Raw genomic sequence first — 14116 nt, forward strand, 5'->3', positions numbered from 1 at the left:
GAAGTCACATAGGAAGTAAGCAAAGCACACCAGAAAACCTAAATTTCTCAGATTACTGTGATCTCTCTATTAGTTAAAAAGTGGTCACATCTCATTGGCTCTAGATGGATAAATCCTGCAAATACATTTATCTTATATGTCCTCACCCCAAATATAGCTTTCCTTGTATTTTGTACTTCATGTTCCTTGATAAGCCAATTCAGACATATAGGTGGGACTTGAAATATGTTTACAATTTGGCCTTTGAAAATTAGAACAAATACTCAGAGGGTTAATATTGACTTTGGAAACCATGTGGAAAAAAATGTCACAACTCCCATGACTTGTTTCACATGTTTGGAAAAATCTATGTAAGTAAAAAAAAATATCAAGTTTACTTAAGAATATGATTCCTCACAAGACACGTTAAGTCTATCTTTAAAGAACATTTTCTACATTTTCTAACTTATGTATGGGCCTTCTAGAACTATGCAATAGCAGATATATTGAAAATTATGCTAAGAGACAGAATTACAGACTGTTAACATTAAAAGGACATTAAAGTTTGTTTTCTTAACAAACACCTGTGCAATGCTTACTAGGTGTTAGGGATAATTCTAATGCTTTATAAATGTTAATATATTTGATCCTTAGAACTGTCATAGTCACGGTAGGTAGCATCATTATTCCCAATTACAAATGGGGAAAGTGAGACCTGTAGAAAGAGTGTGATGTGATTTTGACCCTAATTACCTGGAGTTAGGGCAGACTTCTCAATTTAGAGGCACAGCATTCAGACTGCCTTTACTTTAGACACCAGCTGCAAGCTCTGGGGGTACCAACTGGCTACACATTTGAGCATTGCCACTATGCTCTTCAGTTCTGATAATTTGCTAGAACAATTCACAGGACTCAGGAAAGCATTATACTTATGATTACAGTCTTATTATAAAGCATTCAAATCAGGACCAGCCAAGTGAAGAGATGCACAGAGCAAGGTCTAATAGGTCCCAAATGTGAAACCAGGAAGCTCATGCTTGGGCTTTGACATCTGGAGTTTTTATCTGGGTTTCATTACATAGACCTGATTAATTGAATCATTAGCCGTGTGATAGAACTCAATTTCCAAACTCCTCTGTTCCCCAGAGGTTAGCCTGATGCAATGTGGCTCAAAGCCGCCAACTCTCTAATCACATGAGTTGGTCTTTCTGACCTGGCATAGCCAGTCCCATCTGAAACTATCTAGGTATCACGTGAGTCACTTTGCTAGCATAGACTCTTTACCTCCGAGCAATGCTTTCCTCATATCTGCCTCACCCAATTCTCTTATTGATCTAATGCCATTTCATCTTTATAAGAACTCCTGAGGGAAATGTTCTTCCTACTGTATAGGAGAAGATTTAAAATACCATTCACTTGCATGGGGAGGTTGTGACCCAGGTTTTCACGGTCTAATGTCAGTGCCAGAGAAAGCACTCATTCATCTTCACCATCAGTTGGTACCATAGGCCATTGAAAACATTTGAAAAGAAGTTAACCTCATGACTCTCATACAGCTATAAAATGAATGCATGTTAAAGATGTTTATTTAATTCATTATTAATAAGGGATCTCAGGCAGAAGTTACAACAAATTCAAAGAAGTAAAATAGCAAAGATATTTACGGATCAGAAATGCTGAAATGAACTTGCAGAGCTACATAAAACTGGATTTGTTTCAGATGTGGCGCAAGTTATCCCCTCAAAGGACAGAATTGAGCAGCACATCCACAGACAAGAATTAATTACTTTGTCTTTAGCTATCTACCAGTGGCCAGGAAGGTGAAGAGCCTCCATACCATCTGAATGGGACAGCAGAAGGGTGTGCTATATAAACAGTGATTTACAGTGCAGCACAAATATTCTCCTGCATCATCAAACCGAGGTCGATCAGGGTATCAGTGTAAAATGACTTTATCTTTTCTTACAAATAAATGGAATCATGTGTAAGCTTGACTCTTAATCTTTAAATTCTAGAACACATTTGCCTGTGCCCTATTTGCATAGACTTTTCATGATTGTAAATATCGCTTGGTTCCCTGGAAGTCTAACTGCAATGTTGTAAGATGATAGGGAACTTTCTGAAAAGGTATAAAACTGAAGTAGATAAAAATTCCACCATGTTGAAATATTACCAATGTATCATTAAAATAAATAAAGCCAACCTGGAATTGCATTTGAAAAACATCTATATAAGCAGAAAATTCATGCAGAGGTAAAAATTGAAAAGTGAAGTCCTCATATCCACCCCTGGGTGACTCCACAGTGTTAACTCTGCTAGTAACGTGCGTGTCTTTTTAAAATCCACTTAAAGATATCATATACTATGGTGTTTTGAAGCTTACTTTTAAAAACCATACATACATACATATCTTGGAGAGTTTTCCATATACATGAACAGAGATATACCTCATCATTTTTACTAACTGTATAGAATTCTCTTGTATAAATGAACTACGTACATTTTGAATATAAAGGAAAACCACTAAATAGAAATAAGGAGAGGCTATCTATGGAGAGCTTGCCGGAACAAGGGTCATGCACTATTGCTTGCATTTAGTAGACACTTAAAAGCTGTCAGGAGTGGAGAAAATTTATTCATGGTGAGGAAGAGAAGAGAAGGGAAGGGAAGGGAAGGGGAGGGAAGGGAAGGGTCAGAGGTGTCCAACCAGTGGCCCTTAGGTTGTATGCTGATTTTGAGAGAACTTTTTTTTGCTTATCTGTGGTATCAGGTATCATAAAAAGTATGCACAGATCTATTTTCTGTTAATCAGTTTTCATTAGTGTTTTTGTATTTTGATGTGTAGCTTAAGACACACAACTCTTATTCTTCCAAAACATGTGTGGCAGAGAAAGAGAAAGTTTGGACACCCTGGCTGGATGCATCCTGCTTACACATGGTTTGTGTTAGGAAACTCTTAGCCCATGGTAGTGGGCTAACCAGAAGTTGTGCATCTTATGTGATTGGTTAGGGGGCATATTGGCTTTCTCTTGGTCCAAATTTGGAAGCAGGCACAGAGACAGCTGTTGATCATGTCCTGACTGCTCTGGGCTGACTGCTGCAGAAGTTTGGTTTGGCATCTAGGGCTCCTTAATCCTGTCAGAGTTCTATTGTCACACGTAATCTGGCCACTGTCCCATTTGACATAGTCAATCTCTCAGTTTCATCTTTTGCATTCTTTGGCTTGCAAGAGGTTGTCCAACGTAAGAAAGACTAGAGATCCAGCTCTTCCTTACTCAGAGATTATTGAGTCATCTCCATAGTTAACTAGACGGCAAGTTTTTCATGACCCTTTAGTTGTTATATCATCCTGGTGATCATCTCACAAGATAGCAGCTCTGCAGAAGCATTTAAAACTTTGGATAGAAATGCAATAGTCTAGAGCTGTGATTGTTATGACAAAAATAAGAAGAATTGATCTTGTTCAATATTAAGATATAAAATGCTTTGTAATCAGGAATTTCAATCGCCAAACCCACATCAAAAGAACAAATTTTAGAGGCAAGAAAGATCAACTTAGGGAGCCAAACAGGTTTTTCCTTCAGGTGATATGGAGCTTGTTCCACCTAGACCGTTTCATTGATCCAAGTATGGCGAGAAGGACAAGTGATGACACAGGTGCCACCCATGACCAGGAGACAATAAATGTAGAGTAATGCCATTCACAGTCCATTGCTACTGAGACAAGTTGAAACTCATTTGTGTTCCATTTATGGCAGTGGTGACATCAAAAACTGCTAGGGTTAATGATAGGTTTTGTACAATATTTTTAAAATTTGATGATTCCTATCATTTGGAAACGCTGCTCTGTTTGCATAAAACAAGTCACTGACTCACACAGGTAGAGCTTGAATAATGAAGGGTGGGTTTGTTTGGGACCTCACATCTGGGTTGGCTTTTCAGACTTATTTATAAATTGGGGTGTTTGAGTATAGACAAGTCTCAGACTAGTACTCCTAATGTACATGAGAGGTTACTCTGAGGCAAATAGGACCAGGCATACTGACTACAGAGAACATAACACGTGGTTTTGAGAAAAAGAAACTATTTACTACATGAGATTAGAAAGATTAGAAACAAGGCCTTATATTAACTGGGCTGCACACTGGAATCTCTTCTTAGTCTCTTACATGTGACAAGTATTTGGCCCATCACCTCATGAAGGTCATTGAATTTAAATATAGAATTACCTAAGGTTTGATCCATATATTGTAACAAGTAATTCTCTTTTCTGAGAGAGAGGAACAGTAGCAAAATTATAGGTTGATTTTTTTAAGGTTATTTGTTCATGTGGATACCAGGGGGAGAAGTTGCAGCTCAGATTCCCCATAGTCTTGTTTGATGAGACTGGATTGTCCAGAGGTTTTTTCATGGTGAGTCCCATGATGGATGGCAGGTGCTACTGTTTGGAAGAATCTGAGAATAAAAATACATATGTTCAGACCTATCTCTTATTATACCACTTATGATAATACTTAAAACAAGGGAGGAAGAGAAAAGGAAACATTATTGGTAAATAATACCGAGGGACCTATAGAAAAAAGAAGCATGATTATAAGCAAGCAGATGAAAAACAAAAGAGGAATTAATGGGGGAGTTGGTCTGATGTGTTGGATAGTTATTTATTAAATGATCTTATCTGCTCATTCAATATCTTAGTTTGGTTGCCTACAATCAAAGGTCATCTATATCTGATAGATCTTTAGGACTTCTCAGTTTGAGCTCCCTATTAGATATAGGCTTTAAATTGTGTGGAATTCTGAATTATTTCTTTTAACCTGAATTTGAGATTTGAATCCCTGGAGTTTCTCTGCAGTATTTTTTTGTTAACAGTACCTGCCTGATAAGGTTCTTCCAATGTTGTTTGAGAACCGTTTTTTCTCATGTCTCTGCCAATAGGCAAAATCTGATGGAGGATCGTAAGACTCTTAGCAGTTTCTCAAATGGCAAAGGGCAAAATTGGGATGTTTACGAGACTTTGAAATCTGGTTTAAGGCAGGTCTTTTGGTCTAGGTTAGGATTGGGTGAGCAGCATGATATAATTATTTAGAATTATTTAGTATGTGCAGTAAGGATTTTGGGATGCAGGTTTCAGATCCTGATAGATTTCTCAGGAACATCCTGAATGAAAAATAAAATTTGTAACTTTCGTACTCCTGGGAAAATAAACTTTTATATTCCTGGAATGGTGAAGTTATGTTAATGAAGACAGTGAAAGAATAAATTCTGTGAGTGTAAACAGTAAGCTGTTTGGGTCTAGATGTTTTCAGTTCTCAAAGGTAATATAGTAACTCTTTGAAAGGCCTTTATGAGGTGGCACAATTTGGTGACAACTAAGAAAAATCATTCCCAGACCCATGCAATGCAGTACAAGTGGGAAAAAATGTGGCTGTGGCCCTAAACACACCTTTCTCAATAAGATTTCTAACTGTAGCATAAGAATAGAACTGTTCTCTGAAATTATTTAATAGAATTAAAGTGATGAGACATCCCTGGACACTCTGACTGATATACTCAAAATCTGAAGTGATGCATTCAGAAAATACTTTTTTTCAGATGTTCATTTTGATTGTCTCTTTTCTTCTGTGATCCCATCAATGGTCTCAGATTTCCTCACACAGTAATGACCAGAGGGCAGCAAGGTCTTTTCCTGAGGGCTACATGCTTGGATGTGGACAGGGCAACATTTCTTGAAGGGGCTTCTTTCTGGCGTGGGTCTTGTTATTAAGCCAAATAATCTACAATTACCATATGTTGTTAAACTTAGACACCATCAATTAGAAGAAGCTCCATTGTTTTACATACTACTAAAAAAGAAACCCAGCCAAGTGAGTCATGAAATAATGTTTTTCTTTCATCTCCAATTTTTATTTCATAGTTCTTAAAATACCTCTCCTATATTTAGAGATTTATTTTTATCTCATGTCATTCTTGAGCTTTATAAAAATAAAAATGCCAAATGAAATATTCTTACAATGCTTTCATATTAAGATAGCAACTCTTTAGAAATACCTTTGAGCCATTGATCTTAAGGATTTAGTGCAGCATTTCTTGAGAATATTTTTTTTGTTGCCTCTGAAATCCCTATAATACTCATTTTATGACATTGATGCTTATACTCTCTTGATCCCATGAACCAGAATCAAAATAAGGATTTTAGGTAATAACCACAATTCATATTTCTTCTTCAAATGGTTCTTGGGTGGTTTGCTGGATGATCTTTTATGCCACCAGGGAAAAGAATCAGGCAATGACAACTATATTATGACGACAGCCTGGCTCTACTGATTATAAGTTATTATTACTTATGTATCTTGGAGTCAATGAAGTAAAGTATTTTGTATGGAAAAAGCCATTGATTATAGTATTTCCCCTTAATCATCCCTAATTTATTCTTTACTATATATATATTCTTGTTAACTTGATTTTCTTAGTCCTCTGGGAGGCTTCATTCCTATATTAAATGTTTTGCTCCAGGATTGACTACCTTGGCAGACTCTTTTTAGCACCTTAGAGGACCATTATTCTTTCTTATAAAAGTCTCACCCTGAAGGCCATAATGTGCAATTTTCAGAATGGTATTTTACTGATAGAACATATGTACTTGATTTCTGAGATGGTTTAAAAGGCGAAAGATTTGGATGATCTGAAGAGAAACCAGAGTATCCTGAGATGGTTTAAGTGGACGTTTCAATTCCAAGCTACAACATGACATCAAATCAAAGAACTGTCTGAGAAAAGAAGTGATTAATATGACCCTTCTGGATTAAGTTATTTAACCGCAAGGTGTCCTTTGAGTGTGAGCTGAACTACTGTCTGGTCCTGGAACAAAGTGAGACTAATAAATTCACTTAAAGTGTCAACTTCAGTTTAAACTGTATAACTGAGTGGTCTCCAAACAGAAAACCCAATAGCTCAGCTCTTTGCTATTCCAATTTCCATTACATTCAGCAATAAACTAATCACAACTGGTGGAGTAACCACTGCAGTGATCGTGACTTTATGGGGAGCTTGGATTACATGCTGGTGGTTACAATATTATAAGGAAAAGCATACAAAGAAGACCAGCTCAGTTTACAAATTTCAAGAAGACTTTCTCTATTCTGTAGGAACATAGTGAAGGATGATATATAAGTCACTATGAAAGTTTTGAGACTGTGTTATGGTGCATTATTTCACTTCCAAGAAACACAGTGGCCAGCGTCCTGTCTGATTCACCCGTGCAAGTTTCAACTTGCTTGGCCCATTGGTGTTGCTGGAAGGGCTTCATTTGTTTCCATGCAGACGGATTTTACGTTTCTTGATTTTTGTGAATCTCAAAACTTTTGTAATGATCAACATATCTGCTGTAAGTGTTAATAATAATTTTTAGGGCATTTTAATGTTTCTTTTTTCTTCCTTAATATGTTACCCATTGCAAACTTTCTATTGCATTTCAGTTTAGAGATGACTGAACTCAATTATCTCTCTTAATGTGGCTGAAGTAATAAAAGTGGACAGTTCTCCAGGTGGCCTTGGATGGACCCAGTTTTTCTCCTTCTTGCTTGTAGCTCTCAAGAATAACTATAGAATAGGTTGGGAATGCAACATCCTGACAGGGAGGAACAGCCTAGACCTTGTCACTGTCTCTCCCAGAGAAGGTAGCATCTTGAGTTAGGGAGGGACTGCTCAGGAAGACCAAACTTCCCTCTGGAGGAAATATGTCCTTTAAAGCTTTAGCACAGTGATGACATTGCCCTTGAGGTGTATAACCCAGGGCAGGCTGCCTTTTGAGGTCCCTCAGCCAAGGTGCTGTGGGACATGATCAGTCAAGACTCCCTCTGCCTTGGGTACCTTCTGTGAGCCTAGGGGGATTCTAATGAACCTTAGGTTTCCATCATCCCTTTCTGCTTGTCTCTGAAGAATAAATACACTTCAAGTAACTTCCTGTGTCTGAGTGCATTCTGTCTCATAGGATTCAGTAACCAGTGCATGGCAAGGCTGCTTTACAAAGACAACTTTATTTTTGCATGGAGGGTCAAGATATATTTCCTTGTCCTACTTTTAAACTTAAAATAATAAGTGAGATTCATGGGGTCCAGGAAAGAGGTAATTACTAGGGATTAGTGTGTGGGAAAGCTCATTATTAAACTGTCATATACATTGTTAAACCTTCATATACTCAAGTATGGATTAACCCATATTAGGAATTAGAGATTTAAAAAGGTACAACCCATAGTTTCTCATGGTTTATTTTTTATTTTATTTTATTTATTTCTAGTAGTTTACTTTCTAGTGGAGAAAGGAAAACCTATACAGAAACTTGTGGATCACAACAGAAGCAGGAGATGTACACAGAAGAATGAGGGATGCAGCAATAAACATTTCTAGTTATCAGGGTGAGGGGAAGAAATTGTTGATTACAGTTTTCTGGGGAGTTTCATGGAGAAGGCCAAGTGTGCAGTGAGTTTCAGTGACTCTTTTTTTTTTTTTTTCGTTTGTTTCACAGAGAACGGGGCAAGCATTTTCATTTTGTATGCTAAAGCTTTATTTAGTTCCTTAGCAGTTTCTCACTGTGGCAAAGCCAAGTTGGACTTGGTACAGATGGCTGAGGTGGTGCGCCAGAAGCCAGGGAATGCTGTCATTTTTGCTAAAATGGGTGGGGAGTGGGGTGGGAGAATAAACAGGACTCAGCAAGCAACTTGTTGGAGGGCTCTGCCCTGCCCATCCTAGCCCTTCCCTGTGCAGGTCACATTCCTTTTCTGAACTATCTGACCTCGCAGGATTCTGTACAGAGCTGCTCCCTGCCCTGAGGTGGGAAAGTACAACTTACTGAGCCCCATTATGATGGGAACAGGCCAAGAGAAGGTGAAAGGAGCACATTTCTAGGATCTTCTTTCTTGTACTGGTCTGGGAGGGGGATAATGGCTTGCTTCTCCAAAGGAACTTCCCTGCCCACCTGTTGTCCACAGACACTACTTCTCATCAGCTTAAATACATAAGAATCCCATAATGTGGCGGAAGCCAAGTCACATATCAGCTATATTCAGAAATTGATGATGTTCATTTTTGGCAAGAAAATCTCAGTTTTGCTTACTGTCAGATTTCTTAATGATCTCTTAGAGATTCAGAATTGTGATCTAGCAACTGTTTGTTTGGAGAGGGGGAATTGCTCCCGCCCTTCTTTTATGCTTTGTCAGTCAAAATGATAATTGGCATTTTTAGTCATGATGTAAGTTACTTATGGGATAAGGAGAGCTTGGAAATTAAGCTTTTCTTCAAAGAGAGTTTAGTCACCAGGCTAGCATTTTGAATGTGAAGGAATACAAAACTGGGACAGTTTGCATTCCCCAAGGGTAACACTTTTCAACATTAATGAGCAGAGATTTGACCTGGGGCTAGTGCCATTAGTCTTAGATCAGACTAATAAATATGTATAATTCTAAATAAGTAAAAATTGCCAGACTTTCTTAATTGACACATGTGTTTCTTGTTGTGTTCTATTTGTCTTGTAAGATGTATATTATTTACTTAGCTCCCTTAAAAATTCATCATCATATATTTACAAATTAATAAAATCATACTATAAAAAAAGAATAAGATTAAGGAAGCTTAATTTAAATGCCTAATATAGGACATTTACATTTAAATATATTTTTCTTTTCTAAGATAGCTTATTTTAAATCACAGTTTATTTCAGGGTTGCTTCAGTATAACTTTCTTTCTGTTTTATTTTTTAATTTTTTTAGTATAACTTTCATAAAAGTAAAATTATAACTCTCATAAAAATAAAGGTGCATTAAAGATGGCATTAAACTCTTTAAAGAGGAAACCAATAAGATATCCAAACCTGCTCAAAGGAGAATTTGAACAATGCATAGTTACATATTTTAAATGCATATATACATATACACAAGATTGCTGAAATAAATTTGCCACCAAATGATGCAAAATTGGTTAATATTCTATAGGACAATAAAATATAATGTAGTGATGTATATTTGGGATTATCTACAAGTATGTCTAACAACCAAATTTATTTTCATTGCTAAGGACAATCATTTGCCTACTATTAGTTTTCTGCAAATTGACTTCTACCCTTACTGAGTTTAAAAATAGTATAAAAATACACAGTTTGATAGAATCATATAATTCCTGGCACCCACAACTCCACTGAAAAACATCTGGTATCTTATTTTTCCCATTTCCAACTCTTGGACAATTTTCCTGACACCATATTTAATTATACATCTGAATTTGGTGCAAGGTAAATCTAGCTTTTTTAGGTGCCATTCTGGATGCAACATAAATAGTTGCACATTCCTACAAATTCCTTAGTTATGATGGAATGCCTAAAATTAGGGCCTAATGTTATATGCTGCCTTGACATTTGGTGGGACTAGGAGGGCCTTGACTGGTCTAAACACAAGTTTACCTGTTCACTCTGCTCCCATAAGTAAGGTCTTCTAACCAAAGAACCTTCTTGTCAAGGAAACTATGAGCAGTTCCTGCTTATCACTGAGGAGAAGGTTTCAGTTATCTGCCAGCCCTCATGATAATTCACACAAGCCAATCTCCTTTTCCCATGGGAATCAGGATTCTTATCCTCTTGATACTATAAAGACGGCCTCCCACTGTCCTGTTTGTTCACTCTGTGCCCAAGTGCGACCCTGTGTGGTCCTGTGTGGTGTGCAGTGTCCTTGTCCCCTGGCCTGTGAATGAGCTAACAAGCTACTGTCAGTATTATCTCCCTAACCTGGGAGTAGAAACATTTAACATGGAGAATTGAATTAGAACAGAACAGCGAAAGAGAAAAAGAATACATCTGAGAGCAAAAAGACCCGGGTCCAGCAGAAAGGGACAGCGAGGTTTATGTTATGAGCTAGAAAAATAATTTAAACAGAGAAATATTCATCTATGAATATTAGAAGCAAAAGGCAGAGTTTAGCTTTTTCGAGACTGGATATTTTTCAAAATGGCTGGAGTATATGGAGACTGCAAGATAGTGGTTGTTTAGAGGTAAGACCTGGCAATGAAAACCTTGTTTAGGAATTGAGACTTTATCTTAAATACAATAGAAAAAATTGGAAAGGGGATCAGGTTTGTGTTTAAAAGAATCATTTTGGCTTTAACAGAGAGTAAAGTTTGTTTTGACCAGGGTTTGGGGGCCCATTAGGACGTCCTTGTATAAATGTGGTGTCATCTTCAATAGTAAACATACTATTATGTTTAGGTAGAAAAAATGGACGGATTCAGCAAGTACTGAAGACATAGGATTTATAGGGTTTGGTCATTTTTGAGTGTGGGTGCAAGATTTGGTTTCACATGAATTTCAGGTAAACAGAAAATAAATATTAGGAACACATACTAAAACTTATTGATATTTAACTGAAAATAAAAAGTAGCTGGGCAACCTCTATTTTATCAGCCAACCCCAGATGTTGAGGAAAAGGGAAGAGTAAGAATGAGTAAACAAGTTGTATGATTGGGTGATGAGTACCACTCAGTGACCAAAGGAGACACTACTGACAGGTGGGCCGACATGGGCACATTTCAGAAGCTTTCTATTGAATGAAAGAACAGACACAAAAGAACATACTATATGCTTCTCTTAATATATTAACAGAAATCAAAACAGTGGTTGCCTGTGAGGTGGTGTAGAGTGGGATAGACTGAAAAAGGGAGGGTGACAGAAATGTTCAGTATCTTAACCGAGTGGTGGTTATGTGGGTGTATACAATTGTTAAAATGCATTTGAACTGTCTACTAAAAAAGCTGCACAATTTATTGGATGTAAATTATGCCTCAATTAAAAAGACAATAAATTCACAGTGATCTTGATGATTAATTTTATATATCAAATTAACTGGGCCAAGGATATCTGGTTAAACATTATTTCTGGGTGTGTCCGTACAAATGTTTCTGAAAGACATTATCCCTAATCTCTTAAAGTAGGACCACCTGCTTTCCTCAGTGCACCATTGGTGCAGGCAGCATTCAACTGGTTGAGGGCCCAAATAGAACCAAGAGGAGGAGGGAAGTTACCTCACCTGACTGCTTAAACTGGGACACTGGTCTTCTGCTGCCCTTCACTCCCTGGCTCTCAGGCCTTCAAATTACACAACTGGCTTTCCAGGGTCTCCAACTTGTAGAAGGCAGATCTTGGGACTTCTCTCTCTCCACTATCATATCAACCAATACTTTAGTGATCTCTTTATATCTATAGATGTCTAGCTATCACTATTTTTACCTAATCTCTCTAGAAATATAACCATATACATCACCTCTTGGCACCATTTCTTTGGAAAATTCTGACAGATACAGCTCTTTCTTGTTTGTGAATAGAATACATGACACAAATAATTCTGCCAAGAATGATGAAAATGCAAAGGTCATCTAGGACATTCATCAGAAAGAATAACCTTCCATGAGTAAGAAGATTTGTACTATGGCTTCACTGGGTCTCATCCAAATTTTTTAAGCTCAGTGTCCTCTCTGTGACCATGTGGATAAAAATATGTATGTGAAAGTGCTTAGTAGAAACCCAAGTTTTGAGTAGTTTTTTCAAATATCGATTCTTTTCTTTATTTTTGTTACTGTCCTAAGTAGTGACTGGTTAACTAGCTTAAAGCATTTGCTCAAATCAGAGCACACAGGGTTAATTTGGGGCACACAGAACCAATCAGTAACTAAAAAGAAGAGTCTTGAAAGAAAATTTTTGTATTTTTTAAAGGTGATTTATGTTAAAACTTACATTGCATCATTTTGACATATTTTGCTGGTTTAATTACTAGGAAGCCATTTTTTAAAAGAGTTACTGAAAATTATTTCATTTACAAGAGTTACTTGAAGTAATAACTTCCCTATAAATTATTTCTCCAAAGAATAAATTTCTGTCCTGTATTCTGTAGAAGTCATTATGTTTTTCTTTAGGATGTGGTCTTTCTCTATCATCGAGGCTGGAGAGGTAGAAGAAATTTTAAGGGTAGTTTCAATAATTTAAAATATTCACATTGTCTCAAAGAATGCTGAGATAGGTGTATTAGTTCATTATAATAACAGAAATTATAAAAAGAAAAAATATGGAGTTTCTTATTATCAAGTTAATATATCCATAAAATTAAGGTCATATTATTTATAGTTTAAATATTCAGTTCACACAGCTGTCACATCTGCAGGTGGGATCTCCAAGAGATATAAAAGGGAAATCTTGTCTTATAGAGATTCTAGTAGCACAACCACTTCTTTTATAGAGTTGACAAATTCCTTCCTTTCAGTAAATTTAAAACTTATGAAATAATCTTTTGAATGAAGAATAAGGGACATGCTATTTAAATTTAAAAGCTATACCATTTCCCCTACAAAATGAAGAGAGAATATGTTCTCCTTTTGAAAGTCCACAGTACATCAACTAGCTCAAATTAACTAAATTTCAAGAAATAATTATTGTTACTTGTTTCTTACTCTTCAGTAGCAACTGCAGCCTCCTTCTCAGAAGCTCTGGCTTTCTCATTACCTGTAAGTCTTGGAAGAAGGACAAACTGACCAAAGATGGTGGCGGGCAGGGGGGATGCAAGGACCATTTCTGCCTAACTGTTCAAGTCATTGCTCCCCTGTGACATGTGTAAGTCCGCTGTACACACCTACTTTTCAACCACTTGGCATTAGGGATCCCTCTTATATGTGGACAGGTTTCCTGCTTCTTTTTGTTTTTTTAAAGCAGGTGCCAAAATTCAGTCTGCTGGTCATTTCTACTTAGGAACTCTTCTGGTTCTCCTCTTTGTCCACTGACTTCAGTGTAAAACACATTCTCCTCAAATCCCCATTTCTTTGCTGCCCTCAATAAAAGCACACAGAATATTTGCTGTACAAAAATTACATTATTCCTTATTCTATTTTTGGAGAATTTTTTTTGGACAGTTTCACTCTGTTGCCCTGGGTAAAGTGCTCTGGCATCATAGCTCACAGCAGCCTCAAACTGTTGGGCCCAGGCAATCCTCTTGCCTCAGCCTCTAGAGTAGCTGGGACTATAGGTGTGTGCCACCACACTAATTTTTATTTTTTATTTTTTTTTGGAGGTGGGATCTCACTATGTTGCTCAGGCTAGTCTGGAACTCTG

Source organism: Otolemur garnettii, unplaced genomic scaffold, assembly GCF_000181295.1.
Source record: "Otolemur garnettii isolate 467f Iridium unplaced genomic scaffold, OtoGar3 scaffold00111, whole genome shotgun sequence".
NCBI lineage: Eukaryota > Metazoa > Chordata > Mammalia > Primates > Galagidae > Otolemur > Otolemur garnettii.